The sequence below is a fragment of the Corapipo altera genome, unplaced genomic scaffold (genome assembly GCF_003945725.1).
Source record: "Corapipo altera isolate COAL_440 unplaced genomic scaffold, ASM394572v1 326, whole genome shotgun sequence".
NCBI lineage: Eukaryota > Metazoa > Chordata > Aves > Passeriformes > Pipridae > Corapipo > Corapipo altera.
The window spans coordinates 2,110,472-2,129,818 of NW_020884945.1; the positions used below are offsets into that span (position 1 = coordinate 2,110,472).

Below are 19,347 nucleotides of genomic sequence, written 5' to 3' on the forward strand. Positions count from 1 at the left end.
ATTTAAAAATTTTGTCAGAGTCTTGCAAAAAATTTACCCAGCCTGTTTTTCCTTACTCTCAACTGGCAGCCAAAACATTTTGGCAGAGCTTTTTCTTCAGCTGTAAAATCTTTCCAGAACTCAACACTTTGTTGAAAGCCATGTTTGAAAAATGACTTTTTTTTTTTCATTGGAAATTACATTGCTCTGTAAGAAATTGGGAGGGGAAAGTTTGATTCCTAAGTGAAGAATAAATGCTACATTTTGGTTTTGTTATTTTCAGGCCAGTCTCCCTCTGATTTCAGTGGGTTACCTTCAGGAACACGATTAATCAAAATCAGGGAGAAAGACGTGGATACAAAGTGCAGCTGCACTGACTTCACTTGACGTCTGGATTTTACAGTCTGTGTTCAGAATCTTCCTAGGCCAGTGATTTACCTGAAAAGGGGCTGGGGGGGTGTTACAAAGTGTTAATGGCATTTTGGGAGTGTGGTGGGCAAAGTTGATAATGATGAACTAATATTTTAATATTTCTTCTTTCAAACCAATACACACCCCACTTTACTTTCCTGCTTTGTTGTTTGAAAAGACTTTACAAATGATATTACAATACCTTTTAGACACTGTGGAAATACAGAAGAAGAGTAAGAAATAATAATTAAAATGTGATTTGTTGCCTTTAGAAATGGAATGATTGGACAAGCTCGTGCAAAATCTAAAATGAGCAAAAAAACCCACTTGGAACACATTCTTGCCTTTAGAAAAAGCAAGAGAGAGGAATTCACTTTCTTATTTTATTTTTTCTTACTTTATCTAACCTGACGCACTTCTGGTTAGATCTGGTGCCTTTTTTTTTTTTTTTTTAAGTAGATCTTCTCTTTTAATTACTTCAGACAAATTCATGAAAAACCTTTCTGTCAGAACCAGTGATCCTATGAAAGCCAAATACCTCCCTAAAAGAGATGCTAATCTTTTTTTTTCAGAGCAGCATCTCTCTTTTCCACTCTACAGGTGGAAAAATACACATTCACTTTGTGTATACTATTTTTAATTCAAAAATTAGGAGCATCAAAAACATGTCACCGTGAGTGAAAGTGTCAAACTCACCTACATTTGTTGCTGGAATTGTAAGGTCTGTGTTGATGGAGCCTGTCAGGACTTGGCTGTGTTAGAGTTGAGTGGGGACTGCAGGACAAGTCGGGTTTGAGGGGGAAGGAGGAGGTGGGGGAAGCCTGTAGACCTTCAGACTGGGCTGCTGTAGTCACATGGTGCCCAATAGGCCTTCATTTCTTACCCCATAAATAGGAAAAAGACTTCTGTGCCTGAAGGCTAATTCCTAGAGGAGGCCAGGAACGCTGTCCTTACAAAGTGGGCCCAATGCTCAGCTGCAGAGCATTCCAGCTGCCTCTGGCAGGGAGGTCGTGGCAATTCGGAGCAGCTGAGGATCTGGGACAGCAAGAAGTGACTTAGGAATTGCCCCAGTCCCCTCATAAAGAAGTAGTGAATAACAGACACTGAAATGGCTGCAGGACTGAAACTAGTGCTGGGTCTCCTGTAAAGTGCTTCCCAGTCCTCCTGGGCAGGCTTGTGGTGTGAGTGGTACGGGAAGGGAGGACGGTGTGGAGCACTTGGCTCCCTTGGGACATGGCATGGGAGGGAGGGTGGGATTGGCTCCCTTGGGACATGGCATGGGAGGGAGGGTGGGATTGGCTCCCTTGGGACATGGCATGGGAGGGAGGGTGGGATCAACTCCCTTGGGATGTGCCATGGGAGGGAGGGGTGGATCTGCCCACCAGCCCCAGTACAGCGGTGTGAGCCAGCACGGGGTGGGGAAGGATGGCAGGACACACCTGACAGCTCCCTGAGCTGCTCTGGGAGGTTGAGTGTGCTCTAGGGGGAAGGGGCTAGAGCTGTGACTGATTCTTGCCTGGAGCATTTAATGGAGTGAAACCTGTTGCTGCCCAGAGAAGCTGTGGATTCCCCATCCCTGCAAGCGTTCAAGGACAGGTTGGATGGATTTCTGAGCAACCTGGTCTAATGGAAGGTGTCCATGCCCATTGCAGAGAGTGGAATGAGACGATCTTTAAGGTCTCTTCCAACCCAGACCAGTCTGTGGTTCTCTGTACACGCCTAGGAAAACTAAACTGTCCAATAGACCTGCAGCTGCAGTAAGAGTTGTAGTCAGATGTGAGATAACTTGGGAGTCACCAAAACTCTTCCCAAGCCAATTGGAAGTGTTGGCATACATTCCTCTGTGCTCTGTTCCTTCAGCATGAACTATGTGATATTTGCACATCTAGCCAATGGAGTACTTTGAGAAACAAAAAGTATTATTTTTACGATATCCAGTACTAGCCTGATTCCAGCTCAACAGAGATTTTGAGTGACTTTCTCTTATTTTTTTATTGACTCAAGCCAACTCTCCTTTCCCGGTGTTATTTACTGACAACCTTTTCTATTGTTCCTTCTTAGGGATGTTCTCCTTGCAGAAGGTTTTGGTGCCTCACTTCAGGATGAATGGAAGGAGCCAGATAAGCCATGTCGCAAAAATATTGCATTTTCATTTTAATCTCAGAGTTTCTCATCATTCATTTTCCTGCATTCAGAGGACCAGCACTCAGGTTTCCCCACCAGTACCTCAGCAAGGCTATTCTCTGGTTCCTCAGCATAACCTTTCTTATAGAACAGCTTTGAAGGTTTGATTACCTTTTTATTACCTTAAGGCCATTCCTCCTATGTAAATCACAGTAACACTCACCTGAGCATCTGCCACATGAACAAGGTTACTGGACAGAATGCTGTTTTGCAGATTTTCATAGTTCCCAACTCTGTGCTTGGAGAATTTTGCTGTGGGAATTTTCATCTGATGAAAGGTCAGTTGGGAAATGTGAGGTCTGACATTTCTGTTTTGCACAGACAGCTATAATTATCTTCATACTTTTTAGCTCCATAGTTATTGAAAACAGATTTAAGGAAAGAAAAAAAGAAAGCAAAACTTTAATTTGAAACTCACTAGAAGAAAATGCAGGCTATTTCCATGAGCTCCCCAGCCAAAGCTGAGCTTTATGTTATTGCTGCCTATAACCCACTTCTGTCCATCTCACTGCACGAGGCTGCTCTCTGTGCGCTGAACTCCTCGAGATGCACGAACCTGGAAAAGCCAGTATTCCAAAATGTGGCTGAGTGACACAGGTATTCTTTCTGCAGGGTAGACGAACCAGATACCTGCCTGTAGAGATCTGAGTGTCTGCCTATATATATGTACTTATATCTATATACAGTTAATGAGAAAACAGGAGTGACCTCAATATGTCAGACACCATGCCCAGGGCTCAAAGGCAATGCTCAGAGAAGAATGTAAGAACAAAATGGTTCTTCCTATACTCTTCACAGTATTTCCATGATTAAGTTCCAGCTGTCCAAAAAAAAATAATTCTTTTTGTTCAAAAAAGAAGGATAATTTTTCCCCCTTTCCCAGTGAATGTTCATTGCTTCAGTGTAAGACGCTCCTATTCCATCAGCAGTTTGTGAGTGAAGGGTCCAGGGCAAGGGAAGGAAAACAGCCTCTGACTGAACTGCAGCCTCCCCCAGGTGGGAGTTTTTGGCCTCGGCTTTATTTACCAACCAACCAATGTTGCAACTAACACTTCTTTACTCAGACTAAACTTTACACACTCAGTACTGTGTAAAATAAGCGTAACTGGCCTCCTACTATAGAGTGGAATTCCCTCTGGCTCAATAGATCATCCTCTTTCCAGGAATCATGTGGATATGAGGAGCAGTGCTTTGTGGTGGGAAGGTCTGCTTTATTAAAGCTTTCTGGTAACTACTTTCTCTGCTAAGATGCATTTCCATTCCTGTTGTGTGCTTTGTTTCCAGCCAGTGCCAAACACCAAAACAGATGTTTATCAGTTTGGCCTCTCTGCTTTGCAGTAAATCCCAGAGCTTAAAAATGCAGTAAATCCAGCTTTGAGGTTCTTAGTACCTGATAAGAAGAAAGTGTTCTCCTGGTATGAATTCACTGAGGTGTGTTTGGAGTATCAGGGCAGATTAATTCCCTACCAATTGACTTTATTCTGGTTCAGGGTTTCTCTATGGTACAGATGTGCTTTTATGCCAGGTCTGATCTGGTCTGCTGCTGGCAGGGAGCCATGTAAAACTGACTCACCTCTGGGGATTCTGGCTAATTTTAGAAATATGTGATCCTGTGCTCACACCTGATCTGGATCAAACTGTGCCATGGGATGATCAGGTGGTGCATGACCTGGTGTTGGTGCTCGTGTAAGTGTAACTGTGAATGAGATGAACCTGGTTATGTTCACCCTGCTATTGTTTTTACTCCTGAAAAAAACTCTGCAAGCATTTACATGGAAAGTATTTTGCATAGGATGAAATAGTGGCACTGTTGCACTTTTTGAGCGAAAAAATAGCACTATTTAAATAAAGTACCCAAGGATAAGTAATATAGCCTTAACAATTCTTAAGTACTTTAAATTCAGACCATGTATTTTATCAGCCTTTATCTCTGCAAAGTGTAATGTAGGCTTCCTTTTTCACTTTAAATAAAAGTTTTATCTCTAAGTCAATCTGAATCTCAGTTGGAGGCATCAGGTGGCAGGAGGGGGATCTCTGGCCCACCCAGTTGGTTTGGACTAGAAGCTTTAGGAGAAAACATGAACTGACTCCCTGCCAGCCCTCTTCTCTCTGCTCTGCTGCCCAGCTTCAGGCTTTAAGACTTTTATCCTGAATAAAGCCTCGGAAAATATATGGAAAGAAAAGATTATAGATGACAAAGGATTATTAAAAGGATGCAAAAGGAGGATGAGCTTTTTTAAATGACTATTCTTGTTGTGACCCTTTCACTGGTTTACTCTGGTTTGCCAATGTCTGGTTCCTATCTTCATTTAACATGGATGCTGCTTCATGCCATCACTGTGCCCACACAAAGCATTCCCAAAACTCCCATGGGAGTGCAGACAGCCTCAAAGAGTGTTTGAAGGTTAGAGAATGGTGGTTGTTGATTCATTTTTAAACTTTGTCTAAGTCTATAAGGAAGTGCATCTTCCAAACTCTTTTCAGAGAATTTTAAACATATTTTTGTACTAAAAGTAGTTTTGCATCTGTTCTTGCTTTTGCAAGTTGGTTCTGAGTTTAATTCAAGCAGAATGTTTTCATGCTTTCATCTAAAAATAGTTTGCCTACATTTTTTATCCATTAGTCCAAGAGAGGCTGTGGCACTGTTCTCCCACCTCATCATCTTGTTCATCCTCGGAGGGCAACAGCAGTGCCAAGCTGTAAAGATCCAGTCCAGTGCTTGTGTCTGGCCTCTCAGAGAAGTCACACGTAGTTTTGCTGGCAGTGCAAAACCAGACTGTGGGTCTGTGATGTGGTTGAACCTATTGACAAGTTGCTGAGCTGTCTGGTGATGGTGTGTTCCAGTCCTCTGTTCTGCTCATTCCCTACAGAAGGTGCTGCTGTTCCAGTATAGTCTCATGGAAATGCTTGATGATATTCTGTAAAGGCAAACAAGGAAAGATGGGGTATCTGGTGAGAGACTGGGAGTAACATGCTCTGAGGAAGGAGAGCCACCACTAGGAATCACAGATATTGGGGTTTGCACCAAACTGTGAGAGGCTGCACAGAGATGAGGAAACAGGGAGTGAGCACAGCAGACAGAACAGCACGTGGAGGGAAACTGGTGTAAGTTTGATCTGTCACTTAGAGCAGAACGAACACAGGCAGGACAGGAGCCAGGTTTGGCAGAACAGCCAAGACAGCAGCTACCTTAGTGTGCTGGGCTGGACAGTAAAGAGCTGCAAGGTTTGTGTTATCAGGGACTGACCAAGAAGTCAAGTCCCCTGGTCAGCCTGTAGCTCCTGTTCAGTCTGGCCTGATTTTCTGAGGCCCTTGCTGCTTGGGAATTGACAGATTGTACAGAGACAGAACTCGACACCCGAGGGCTCCCCATGGTGCAAATGCTGGGAGCCTGAGTTCAGTTATGATGAAGGCTCCCAAATTCATCTGGGCACCATTTACTGTCTACCTCACATACTTTTTAATGTGATCTCAGTGTAGATATTGCTGAGAAATCTCTGCTTTTCCCCAAAGCTATGCTGGGGGAAGTTATGCTCTTGGAGAACATTCCCATTCCCTCACAATTCAAATTTGTCAGAGGCTTCCATGAGAATTAAGCCCATGGCTGTTGTGTTTGGGGAGCTGGGGCCTTTGGATACTTGACCAGGAGGAGTGTCTGTTTTATTTTCTTATAATCAAGTTTTCAAATGATTCTGCAATTGCTATCACTACTGTCTTGAGATAATATTCAGTTCATTAGATCTACTAATTTCTGTGCTGCTCTCCAGGGACTGCCAAAATTGTAACTCTCTTAATTTCAGTGCATGTGAACTTGAAGTCATCTGTAAAAGGTATCAGTAACATAATGACTTCAGACCTTGAGACATGAGAACTGAGATGGTGTGAAGGGTAATCACAGTCCAGAAATGCCCAGACATCTCTGGGTTTGCCAGACTGTTTGGTGCTTCACTGACTGAGAGGCAACATCAAAGGTATTCACCAAATTTCAGTGTAAATTGGAATTTCAGTGGCTGGGAAGGCAGGTGACACCATCATAGGCAGTGAAGGAATGTCCTGGCTGGTGCTGGGATGGGGAGGAAGGGCTTGCACAGCCATTGCTGTGTGTGATCCGGGGCTCCGCTCTGTAGAATTAAGGAATCAGTGGCCTTGCTGAACATGCTCATGCACTTGGTTGGCTTTGTTATGACTTGCTCTTTTTTGTCACAGCCTTGCAAAGAGCCTCACTCCCTAATTTAAACCATATGGACTGAGATCATGTCATACTTGGAAAGAAACCAATCAAACAAGACATAAGAGGGTGCACAGACCTCACTTGTTTTAACAAACTTAAAGAAAACATTTATAAGGGGATATTCCAGAAAACTGAAAGAACTGATGATTCAGCTCATGGATTACACTGCTCCTCACATCTCCCATAGGCATGACCATCTGTGACAAAGTTTGGAATTACAAAGAGCTTCATCCTGTTGTTGCAGATCCCTGTTTTTGGTGAAGCACATGTGTAACCATGAGCATCGGGGTGTTCACACACCTTTTACAAATCATTGTGTGCAAAGGAGAAGTTGCTGTTAATTTTGCTGACACACATGACTGTGTGCCCAACCAGCTCCTAAAAACCCACACGAGCCCTCAGTGTTTTTCTGCTTAAGGTTCTGAAACAAAAACAAGTGTAAAGATAGAAATTGGTGGTGGAGGATATTAGAGAACTGATAATCTCACCAGTAAAAGGGGTGAGAAGAGAAAGAGCTGTTTTAACGTTTTAATTTAAATGTTTTAATTACCAGGTGTTAAATCATTATTTCTAGAGAAATTTCTGTGCATGTATCACAGATATGTCTCTGAGGTCGTACCATTATTCAACTTTTAAAGCAGCTCTTTCACCTTTTCTGAGCATTTTGTCTGGATTTGTTCTCATATCAAATTATTCCTTGTCAAGGAATAAAACAATTTTTGAGATACCATAAGTTTGTTTGTGTAAGACTCAGTAATAACATTTACATGTAAGTGTTTATGTTTAACACATACTTTTGTTTGATTAGTCACAAGAAACAGTTAACTCCTGAGAGGAACAGCGGAGAAATTCAGCAGGAGAAATAGATTCTGTTACTTGTAGAATTTTAGTTTCTACATTTTTAATGAAGTCTCCCTAGTTTAATAATAACCTCATGTAAATCCAGTAAAATGCATATGGATTGCTGGTAATTTTTTTAACTAAGCTCTGATCATACAATAAACCACCAGGTAGATACTATATGATGAAAAGTATTTTTTCCTTTCCAAATTGCCAAATTTCAAGTGTGTTTTTTGCAGTTCATTTACTACTAATAACAAAATTTTAAACTCTTAAAAAGGTATCATCTTGTCTCTTTTTTAACTATTCCATTTACATCTCTTATTAAATGTTGGATGGTTTATGGTGTAGTTTTTCACCATTCTAAGCCAAATCTGTGTTTCTGTTGTTATTATCTGTGTTCTTGTAGCTCTGTTGTTTTATTGTGTCACCTTGCTACTCTGTATTTTTTACATGTTGCTTTATAGGAATTACTCCTGAAAATAAGTAGCTATGCCTTGATTTATATTGAAAACTCTTGGATTTTCAGCTACAGAAAACACACTTTTTAGCCAGCAGCAGTTAATTCATAGTCTATAGTTATGTCTTGAACTGATTAGGAAATGTATTGAGAAAGAATTTTCTCTCGTTGGATTTTTAGACACAAATTTTTGTAATCCCATGACTGCCACTTTCATTGCTGCTGTTTGCTCACGTGTGGGCTCATGTCTAAATCCTTTCTCATATCTTGGTCACTGGAGAGCCTTAAGGTGGCTGCTTTCGATGGTCAGGTCTCTGAGATCTGCTGTAACCTGCACGTGGGCCATCCAAATTGTTAAAAATATTTGATTTTATGGATAGTGAACAAATAAATAGATAAAAGACTGCTGGTAGCACCCTATTTTGCGTTAGGGGACTTGAGTTTTCCACTTCTAAGAGTTCTTCAAAGTAATCAACAAAACTTCAGGGCTGATCCCACCATAGAAAGTGGGGGTTTATGCACATCTTTTCGTGGAAAATGAGGCGTGTTTTGGCTTGGTGCAAACAAGAAAGAATCCCACTGATGTTGGTGTGTTTCTGCTCTTGTAAGGCAGATCAGAAGGAGCCCCTCGTGAACACAAGGCACTGTGGTGCCTCTTCACTGCTGCTGCCAACTCTGAACAGCATTACTTGGTAACTTGGGGAACCTGGGTAACACTGAAGTTCCAAGAGGCACATTGGCATGGCTGTAAAATGTTGTTTATATTCAATATCTCCAGCAGATCCCAGTTTCTCCAAAGAAACACTTTGGCCACAGTTTCGTGTCCTGATCAGGCCTGATCACCACAGGGCTGTGGTTCAGCCTGGAAGACAATAATGGAGGGTGAGAAGTCACAGCCCTTCTGCAAAGTGTTCCCAGCTGTGCAAAGCAACACCAGCTCACACAGTGGAAAAGAGGGATCTTATTCCCTGGAGTCTGTTTGGTTTTTGTTTACGCTCTTTTGTGACCAAGTAGATGTAATTGTTCAACATTGCTCGTTCCAACAGAATGTGCACTAAAAAGATCTTAAGATTTTTCCTCAATGAGTGTTAATTCCTCTTTTCCATTTTGTCCAAAAGGCTTTGTCGGCAGGTTTTTTTCTGGCTATAAAGATAATTATTGGCTGAATATTACCTGCAGATGTGCTCCTTGAAAACCAAACTTGACTCTACCGAGTGCAGTGGGTGGAATGATCGAATAGGAGAACTGAAGAATTCTTGGGCATCTCAAGTTGTTTTGCAATAAACTCACAATAAATGTTGCTATATTCCTAAGTGACCTAATCCTTCTTATGTCGAGCTCAAAGCAAAACTATGTTTGACAATAAAAACTCAAAACACTTAATTTCGTTATCCTGACACTCCCTCCTCCTTTCCTTTAAAGATGCATCTTTCAGCCAGTTTACTATTTGCTTCTCATTCTCCTTCCAGATTCAGGCTATAGAATAATTTTATGCATTGATTAATTTTCAGATGGCAAACGATGATTGCACACATCTGTTTCAGCACTCCTGACACAGATATTCACATCAGTGAATGAGGGACAACTTGTTATTTCCACCTCTCTCTGGGTCAGATCCTGCCTGCAGTTAAGCAAATGTTTAGAAAATACTATTAGTTCCTCCTCAGCTTCATGTATAGCTGGTCTTAACAGTGAATTGGAGAAGGTGAAGTGTAAATTGAGTATTATTCAGTTTATTACAAGGAAAGAGTCGTTTGTTAGGATGAGGAGTGAAGAAGGTAATTTAAACTAGAATCTTGAGGTCTTGTCTCTGCTTTATGTAGCTGAAACTACATAAATTGAAAATACTTGCATGTACTTGAGACACACTTGAAAGTTGCCAGAGCAGTTTTCACAGAAATGGAGTTTTGACAACGTTATCTTTGCCAACATTTTCTTTCCCTCAGACGTTGTACGATGTGTTTTGAGTTGCCACTGTCTGCCATGAGAGTGGTTCTGTTTCAGTGGCACTGGAGTCATTTGTGAGTGTTGGAATAAAATGCTTGGTGTAAAAACAGGATTTGACACCAGTCAAATTAGTCACCCACTTGTTTGGGAGTGTGCTCGTTGCCAGCTCACGCTCACTGGGGGACAGGCAAAGGCATCAAATGCCTCTGCAGTTCATAACACTTCAGCAACAGGAAGCAACTTGTGAGCTGGTTTTGACTGTGTGGAACCAGGAATGTTGTGTCTGTCTTGGCAAGGATGAGCTGAGTTTTAGCAAACCCATTCATATGCCACTAGACTTAGATAAAGATGAAGGCATTTTCTGTAAATGTCCTATAGGAGTTGTCTCTGATACAGTCTTTAGGAAGCTCTGTGTGTTGCACACGTTTTCTTGCTCAAGGCAGTACTAGTGAGGAAATAGCATGGTTTAATTGTTTATATGAGTTGGGAGGGAGTATCTTGCCCATTCCCCTTTGTTTTGGCTGAATTGCTCAGTCACTCCTGCAGATGAAGTAAGAGTTTCATTTTCAAACTTCTCAGCTTTAGCTGACAATCCCAACAGCTGATATTTCTGTGCTGGTTTGAGACATGATCATGCAAGAGGCCCCAAAGAGAAGCTGGGTATTAGTGCCCTGTGTGGTACCTGTTCTACAGGTACAGTATTTACAGGAGGTGCTTCTGCCTCTGCAGATGTTTTTCGGTGCACCTTGCTGGATGACATTTATCATGTGAACTTGAGCCAACAGATTTTTCATTAAGTGGTTTTTATAGTCAGAGCTCTCACAGGGATCTCTCTCCTCCTACCCTTCCAGTGGCATCCAGTGTGTAACTGGGGTGTTGGAGCTCACTGTGAATGCAGGGGTGAGACCACACCAGCATTAGAGTTGACTATTAAGAATGGGTAGTTACAGACATAAAGCTCAAAGATGAAGGCCTGTAATTGTCAATATTTCACTGATAAACTGCCAGAAAAGTAGAGAAATCTTAAACCTTCTTCAGTGGATGCCAAATGATTTAAGAGCCTTCTTCCAGGCTGTGTTGGAGCCAGAAAATCCAGTTATCAGAGCAAGCACAGTCTCTGTCGCTTCAGTTTCCCAGCTGCTTCTCTCAGGATGCAAATGGAAATTCAGAATTTCCTTGCAAAGGCTGAAATCCAAATAATTATCCATCTTTCTGTGATTTCAAATCTCATAAGGACTCAAGAATGAAAGCCATTTATTTCAGGCTACCTGGTCTCACCCCCTAAAAGAAAGTACCAAGATTATGAGCAAATCCCCTGCCTGTCACTGGAAAAGATCACCAAAATTTCTGAGAGGTGGCAAAAGCCACAGTTAGAAACAGCAGTTGCTAAAAAAGCTCTTCAAAGCCTTCTTCTCAACTTTGTGCTCGAAAGGGCCTAACCCTGGGCCACCACTCTGGCTCCCAGCTCTCCCATTCCCATCAGGCCTGGTCATTTTGACTGCAGAGCAATGGAAGCAGAGTATTGGAATTACCTGTACAACAGACCACAGAGGTTTTGATGCCATCTGCATTCTCGTTCTCTTTCTTGTAAAAGGTAACATGAAAACATTATTAAAAAAAAAGAAAAGGTAGAAAGGTAGAAAAGACAAACAAGTTCCATCTGCTACAGCTCTAAATGGGATGCTATGCCAGCAAAAGGAGAAAGGATAAGGGGTTTTGAACAGTTTGAATATTTTGTCATCTAAGCAATGGCTAACCTTAACCCTTGAGTCAAAAGGTGAACTTTAATTTTTTGACCTTTTGTCATCCTCTCCAATGACAGCTGTGCTCTATCCCTTCAGTCTCTCTTGTACTTTGGAGCTGATTTGACAGCTGTGTTTCTTACTAATTCAGTCTTAAATTATTTATTTTATACAGTCTGATGGGGTGTGAGCAGTGTCAACAATTACCTTCGTGGTGCTAGGAAAGTACTGAAAGTGAGCTGGAACAGACAAATACAGCAGGGTCATTATTGCCACTTTCCTCTGGAACTTCATCTCCCAACACAAGCACAATGCAATGAACTGTAGCTCATTCCAAGAGCTATGACTAAATATTGACTTCTGGGCCCTTTTGATCTCTGGAAAGGTTTGGATCCAGACTGTGCAGGTGACTCTCCCTTCTGAAGAAAGATGTCCCATTTGCAACTGGTCCCTGGAGCACCTCTCTGTGTAGTGGGTTGACCCTGGCCAGATACCAGGTACCCACTAAAATTTATTACTAACAGGATAAGAGCCAAAGAATGAGAAATAAAATAGTCTTAAAAACACCTTATCCTAAAAAACACCATTCCTTCCTTCCATGTTCTCCCTCCTCCCCCCCAGCTGTACAGGGGGGCAGGGAATGGGGGTTACTGTCAGTTGTTGTTTCTGTCGCTGCTCAGGGAGAGGAGCTGGAGTCCTTCCCCTGCTCCTGTGGGGTCCCTCCCACGGGAGACAGTCCTTGATGGACCTCTCCAGGGTGAGTCCATCCCTCGGGCAGCAGCTCTTCCCAAACTGCTGTCCCATGGGTCACTCCTCCATGGGGTCAGTCCTTCACGGATGAGCTGTACTGGCCTGGGTCCCCCACAGGGGCCACGAATCCTACCTGGGAAAAACCTGCTCCAGCCTGGGCTTCCCTCTCCATGGGCTGCAGGTCCCTGCCAGGACCCTGCTCCATCCTGGGCCTGCCACGGGGTCACAGCCTCCTTCCTGCATCCCCCTGCTCCGGTGTGGGAGCCTCCATGGGCTGCAGGGGGGTCTCTGCACCCCGAGGCTCCCCCAGGGGCTGCAGGGGGGGTCTCTGCACCCCGAGGCTCCCCCAGGGGCTGCAGGGGCACAGCTGCCCCACCCTGCTCAGACCCACGGGCTGCAGGACCTCAGCTCCAGTGCCTGGAGCACCTCCTACCCCTCCTTCTGCACTGACCTCGGGGTCTACGTTGTTATTCCCATGTTCTCACTCTGCTCTTCCCTGGCTGGAATTTTTTCTGCACAATAGTCTTCTTTTTCTTAAATATGTTATCCCAGAGGCGTTACTGTCACTCCTGACTGGCTCGGCCTTGGCCAGTGGCAGGAATTCCGTCCTGGAGCCACTGGCATTGGCTCCATGGGACAGGGGAACCTTCTGGCAGCTTCTAACAGAAGCCACCTTTGTAGCCCCCCCTGCTACCAAAACCCAGCCATAGAAACCCACTACATTGTCCTTGTCATATCCTCCTTTAAACTGCAAAATCTTACCAAGCCAGAGCATGTGTGTGGACCTTCCCCTTCTGGGTCAGCTGTTTCAGTGTTACTGTGGACTGGTGCTATGGACTTCCTTGGCTCACCTGGCAGCCTCTCCATCTTTAACTCTGGAGTTTGATTTTCACAGTGTATTTTGGATAAAGCAGAAGGAAGTGAAGGAATGTTCAGAGATCTTGAAGCCTTGTGTCATTTGCTGAGGTGCTTGTATGCCTGATTAATTATTGCCTAATTATAAACCCTCAGGGTCATACTTTTCACCAGTGAGAAGAAAATGTTACATAGACTGCCAAGAAATATCAGATTTTCCATCCCAGCTGTTTTGTGATTAAATGGCTGCACCATGAATTTAAGAGAGCTGTTCAGCTGCACTTGGGGATGGTTTGCCATTTGTTTATCCCTCTAATGTCATGCCAGACAGAACCTCAACTTCTCCTCTCTTTCTCACCAGAGGATTTTTGGTACCTAGCAGCAGTGGATAGGTATGGCTGAAGTGACACAGTTGGTTTTCCCTTTTTTCATCTCAGAATGTTGCTGTGCCCACTGCAGGGGAAGGGGACAGAAGCACAGTAATGCTCACACTGTGTAGCAAGGCAAAGGAATGGGGGAATTCCTTTTTTCTCTTTTTTTTTTTTTATTTTCTATTTAAAAATAGAACAAAACTGTTGAGAAAACTTTGGAAAGGGTTTAAATGGGTAAACTAGGCTGTAGTTCTCCTTAATCTCAAGTCTTTCCAAAACCAAAGAAACTCTATTTGAATAGCTGAGCTTCCATGAGCAACTGATGGAGAACTTGCAGGTCCCTAATAAAGCACCAAGCAAAGACAAAAAGGATGGTAGGAAGACACTGATTTGTGCAAGTTAAATAATCATGAGTCTATTGCAAGAAAGGAGCACATTAAACTGGGGTTGTTAATTTATCAACAGCACAGTCACTTAATAGACATGCAACATATTTTACTGCTGTTTTGGCATTAGTCTCTGGCAGAGAATTGTCTCTAAACATGAGAGATATCTATCACAAAAAAAAAAATACGGACTAACTGGTGTCCTAATATGAATAGAAGTCAGAAATCTGAATATCAGTGACCTCTGAGGAATTGCTGAAGTGCTGTGGGATGTGTATTTTAGAGAGTGATGGCTGAGGGGAGGCAATACATGTGTGTTTGTAAGAAGAAGGCAGTGAACATACTGCTCTAAGCAAAGAAAAAGAATAAAAAACAATAGGTAAGAGAATTCCAGGTTTAGAAATTTTTTGAACTTTCTAAAACTCTGATGGTTGTTCACTGGAATAGATTATTTAAGGAGAATCACTGTCTTTGCAGATTGCAAAATCCAGGAGGGATAAACACCTGTTAAAAGTTGTGTAGATAGAGTTGTTCCAGCTTCACATCTGGGTGTTAGATGCATATTCTGTAGACTATACAATAAATCTGTGCAGAAATGAAACATCAAATTTCTGTTAAAAGGCAACATGCAGAAAGTTCACATTTTTGTCCAACTGTGCTTTATGGACACCTTAACAGTACAGGCCTCAGAGGTTCGCACAAGAGAAAAATGATGTTCACTTTGGACAATGAAGGACAATGAAGTCTATTATTAGATCTGTGCAATGTCCATTAGGAAGTGCTGGCCCTGTCCCTAATCGATGTAATTTAAACTGTGCAGTAGGAGGGGATCTCTTAAGGGTATCAGAACCAACAGAACATCTGAATTAGTAAGCAAAATAAAATTGTTTCCAGCAAATGTCTCTATCCTCTCTGGCTACAGGGGCATTGGGACCTTTGCAGACTCACAGGGGGTGTGATGAACACGTGTGTGCCGAGGGGCATTTCCAGCCACTGCCATTTCTTGTTTGGAGGATTTAATGCAGAGACTTGTTTGAGATCAGGTACCTCCACTGTCAAAGCATCATCAACAGCCTGAATCTCTTGAGAGGAAAACCAAAACATCACATCAACCAGCTAGTCTGGTCTAAATTTTTTATTTACTTATTTATTTTTTTTCCCCACTCCCTGAAACGTGCCCTGGGCCAAAGGGAGTTGTTTGGGTTTTTAGATCCAAAACTTTTGCTGATACTCCATAAAAATGCCAGTTCCCAGTCTGTTCTATGTGCCACCTTTAGTGACTTTGCCAAGCACCTTCTTTCTTGTATTAAAGTCTGGCAAGCTCTTCAAGCAAAAATATTCTGTCTGTACTTCAGAAGGAGCCTTTACTCGTCTGTGTTTGCCTGGAAACTGTTTGCAGGAGAGTTGTGTGTTCCCCATGGGGGGAGAACAGCTCCTGCTGCTCACTGCAAACCAACTCAATCCCCCTGTTTCTGCCCTTCAGAAAGGATCCCAGTTCTCAGTGCAGACCCCAGGATTTGCTCTGTACCTGTCTGTGCCCTACAGCATGTTCTGGATTCAGCCACTCTGTCAGTAGCTTTCACAACAGCATCAGAACTCCTGGAATACACTTGGATTTGCCAGCATAGGAGGTTTTTATTCCTGAGTGGAGACCAAATATAGATCAATGAACTGCTTAATTTCAAAATTAATACAGAAAATTGAATTTGTGTTAGAGGATTTTAAATTGACCTGCTCCCCAGATGTAGGAGCAAGAGGCTTGTGGTTTCTTCCCCAAGAATTTAATCCTGCAGGCACAGCTCATGTGGAGCAAGTCCTTAGTCACAGAACAGTTTGTTTTGACAGTCCTAAATGATCCATACGAGTCACCCTTGCTGTACAAGAATTAAGTAATGTCTCCATGTCAGCACTTTGCTGAGAGCATGCTGAAGTTAATTTGCACCCCAGGTCAGTGCCCAGATTCTTTCAAAGGAGTGACACTGAGCATAACTTTTTGGATGTCTGTAGACCTTGGCTGAGGTCTTGGCAGCACCGTGTGTGTGAGTGTCCTGCACAAGACCAATGAGGAACCAGGGCAGCTGTTCCCAGGCCTTGGCTTTGACTTATGACTAGTCACAGAAATTGTCCAAATTCATTTTACTGCTGTACACATCAGCAAGTAAAGATCTATTAAATTACCAATGGTAATTGCCATCACTTGTTTCTGGTACTTTGTATTTAAAAAAATTATGAACTCTTTACCTGAAGGTTGTTCACTTTGGTGTGTTACACAGGACAAAGGAGATCCACAGGTATTCCCACACTTCTCTGCTTTTGCTGGCAAAGCATGAAGCCAGCAACTTCACATAATGAATTGAACAACAGTTCTGTGCAGAGAGTAAAAACCAATGACAAACATCACTGCTGTGACCTTAATTTTCCTGTCGTTTACCCCTTTTGAATGATGCTTAGAACTGGTATCAATCACGTATTATCTTCAAGAGAGAGAATAACTGTGCAGAGTCAGATCTTTCTTTTCTATGTGACTCATCCTTAATTGCCTGCATTCAACAGAGGACAATTCAGTTTGTGTGGAAACAGAGGAGATCTCAAAGGGAGAGTTACAAACAGCTCCTTCTCTCTGAAGTGCTTCTTGATGGAACCATGATGGACCAATATCTACAGAGCCAATTCCAGCTGCAGGTTATTTCAAATTCGTCTAGACAAAACAGAAAAGTTCTGGGTTATTACTATTACACACTGCAAACAGAAGCCTGAGGTGCAAAGAATGGTCAATTCATAAATCTAACGTGACATTATCTAAAACTGAACAGCTAGAGAAAAAAGTCAAGTTTTTCATTCTACCTTCAGGATAAAATGCTTGGAAGTAAAAACATTTGGAAGGGTATTATCTACCAGATTTATAGCATTTTTTTTGAAAAGTTACCGTTCTACTTATTTGCACTGTATAAGGCAGGTGCCTCCTCAATGCTCCTTTCACTTGTTCAAGTTTCCTTTCACCCACTTATTTCAGTTGTGACCAAGGGTAATCTGGATTTCTTTGGGTCAAAGATAAGGATAAATACCAAAGGACCAAGACATGCACTGGATGTTTGTTCTTCACCTGCTGCCTGTGCCTGTTTGTGCCTTCAGGACTCGTAGAGCTGAGGATGGACATGGAATGATGCCTTATGAAACAAGTTTAAAGCGTTCTAATATGGTAATAACTACTATTTGCTTTGTTCTGATTTAAATAGCTCCATGACTTGCCAGCTCAGGGGAAGAGTAGGTCCAGCACTATCTGTCTTAGTCCAGAGGTCCTCAGTGGGATTTATAAACGATATTTTCAGGAATCTTATCAATCATCCTTAAACCCAAACACCTTTGACATGTACCACATGAGCACCATGTTAACAAATAGACCTGGAAAGGGACCCATTCACACCCACCTTATTATACCCTGCATACAGCTTTTAATGCAAAAAAATAACTACTTGTGCTTTTGCTCAGTGGTTGTTCCTCTCAGTACCACGATAGCAATGGCATGGCATTATCTGGAGTCTTTGTACCTCAGACCAGTGATTTAGATGGGAATGTGCTGGTGAGATTTGGCCCAACATTTTTTCCTATTGCATTTCCCTCAGTACTTTCCATGTAAAGAGCTGGATGCTCTAGAAGGTAACCCTGTTCTGTGGGTGTGGAACCCAAATTCATACCTGTAGATGTCTAGAACCAAAAGGGAGATTTGTGAAGGCTGACAGGTCATAAAAACCTCTAGTAAAGGAAATTTAAGGTTATTTGCTTGGAATTTAAGTTTTTCTCTGTCTACATCACAGATTTTTCTAACATACAATCTAAACTCTTTTCAATGCAAATTAAGCTCTGATTGTACAGATAGTGGTCAGTCTGTTGTCTACTACAAGCTGTTTTCATCTGTGCCCTCCTTTCTTTCTAAAGAGATCTACCTCGTTTAATTTTTCCTTGCATCGCCTTTGGCTGTCCTCTGAATTCTCTTCTCTTTGAGATCTGTCCATCTCTGAGTGCAGTGGTCACAACTGGACCCTGTCTCCCAGCTGAAGACTCCCCAGTGAAAACAGAGCAGAAAAAATGACTTCCCTGACATACAGATGACACTGCCAAAGCCAGGCCCACTTAAGGTGCTTTGCTTGCAGCCAGGCCTTTGACTCCTGATAATTCCACCATCACTGCCATCCTCCCAGCACATTTGGTACTATACACACGAACATATTCCCTCCTCCAGACACCACGGGGAACTTACCTTTGTAATGCCTTGATTTGGGATCATCTTTCCAACACGCTGCTCTTGAGTTTGCATTGTCTCCTGTGGTATTTGCAGCTGTGGTGGTGCCAGTTGCAGGCACACAAAGTGGGTTTCCCATGGCCATGCAGCTTAGCCCACTGGGGGACAGAGAAGCTCAGCAGGACCTTTGATTTTTTCAGAAATTATTTGGTGTTTTTCTTTCTCTGTACTTAAAATGTGCTGTGAGCATAAAATGCCACTGTGGGATGGGAATAGATTTTTAAAAAAGAAGTGTTGGAAACTAAGCACAAAAAAGAAGGATGTCCCTTTTACCATCTATGAGGGGTGGGGGACTGACCCTAAAAAGAAACAGTGCAAAAGCTCCTGCTTGTTGGGACATGCAGGTGGGCTGCTGTGCTTCTCTTTTATGAACATGCAAGAGCTGCAATTACTGGGGGAAAGGGCAAGGCTTTTTTATGAGAAGCAATCACAGGGACTCACTTTTTCCAAAAGGTACATTGTACTTGCTCTCAGATTGTTGCGCTGTGTGGTGATGAATAACACTTGGAAGCAGATGTCAAAAGCATCATTGCTCAGTGGAAATAGTACATTTTTTCCATTTTATGTCTAGTTTAGACTATATTAAAGAGGAGGGAAAAAATTTAAAAGCTGAAAACATGCTGAAACAAGTTACAGTTGTAACAGAATTGACGACAGCCAGGAAATTCCAAGTTTGGGTCCTCACTCTGGGCACTCAGACTAAGAGTTCACCACTAACCCTTGGGTTAGTGTTGGTCACAACAGCTTCATCCTTGTTATTTGCTGCTATGTGTGTGCCTGTTTGATGCTGGCTGTTTTTCTCTTTTCTTTTGATCTTTCAGAAGAATTTCTGAAGTCCGTGTCCTGCCCCGTGTGCCTTCATACCAGTTCAGAGCGGTCAGGGAACTATGA

General features: G+C 42.5%; 1 long non-coding RNA gene across 1 annotated transcript in view; it reads left to right on the forward strand.

Annotated features, from left to right (window-relative positions):
* Positions 1-18,359, forward strand: part of LOC113956168 — a 72,727-nt gene extending 54,368 nt beyond the window's left edge. Inside the window, exons 2-3 of the long non-coding RNA XR_003530768.1 lie at positions 17,170-17,355; positions 18,093-18,359. This is a non-coding gene — a long non-coding RNA (uncharacterized LOC113956168). The remainder of the gene's footprint in view (positions 1-17,169; positions 17,356-18,092) is intronic.
* Positions 18,360-19,347: the final 988 nt, after the last annotated feature.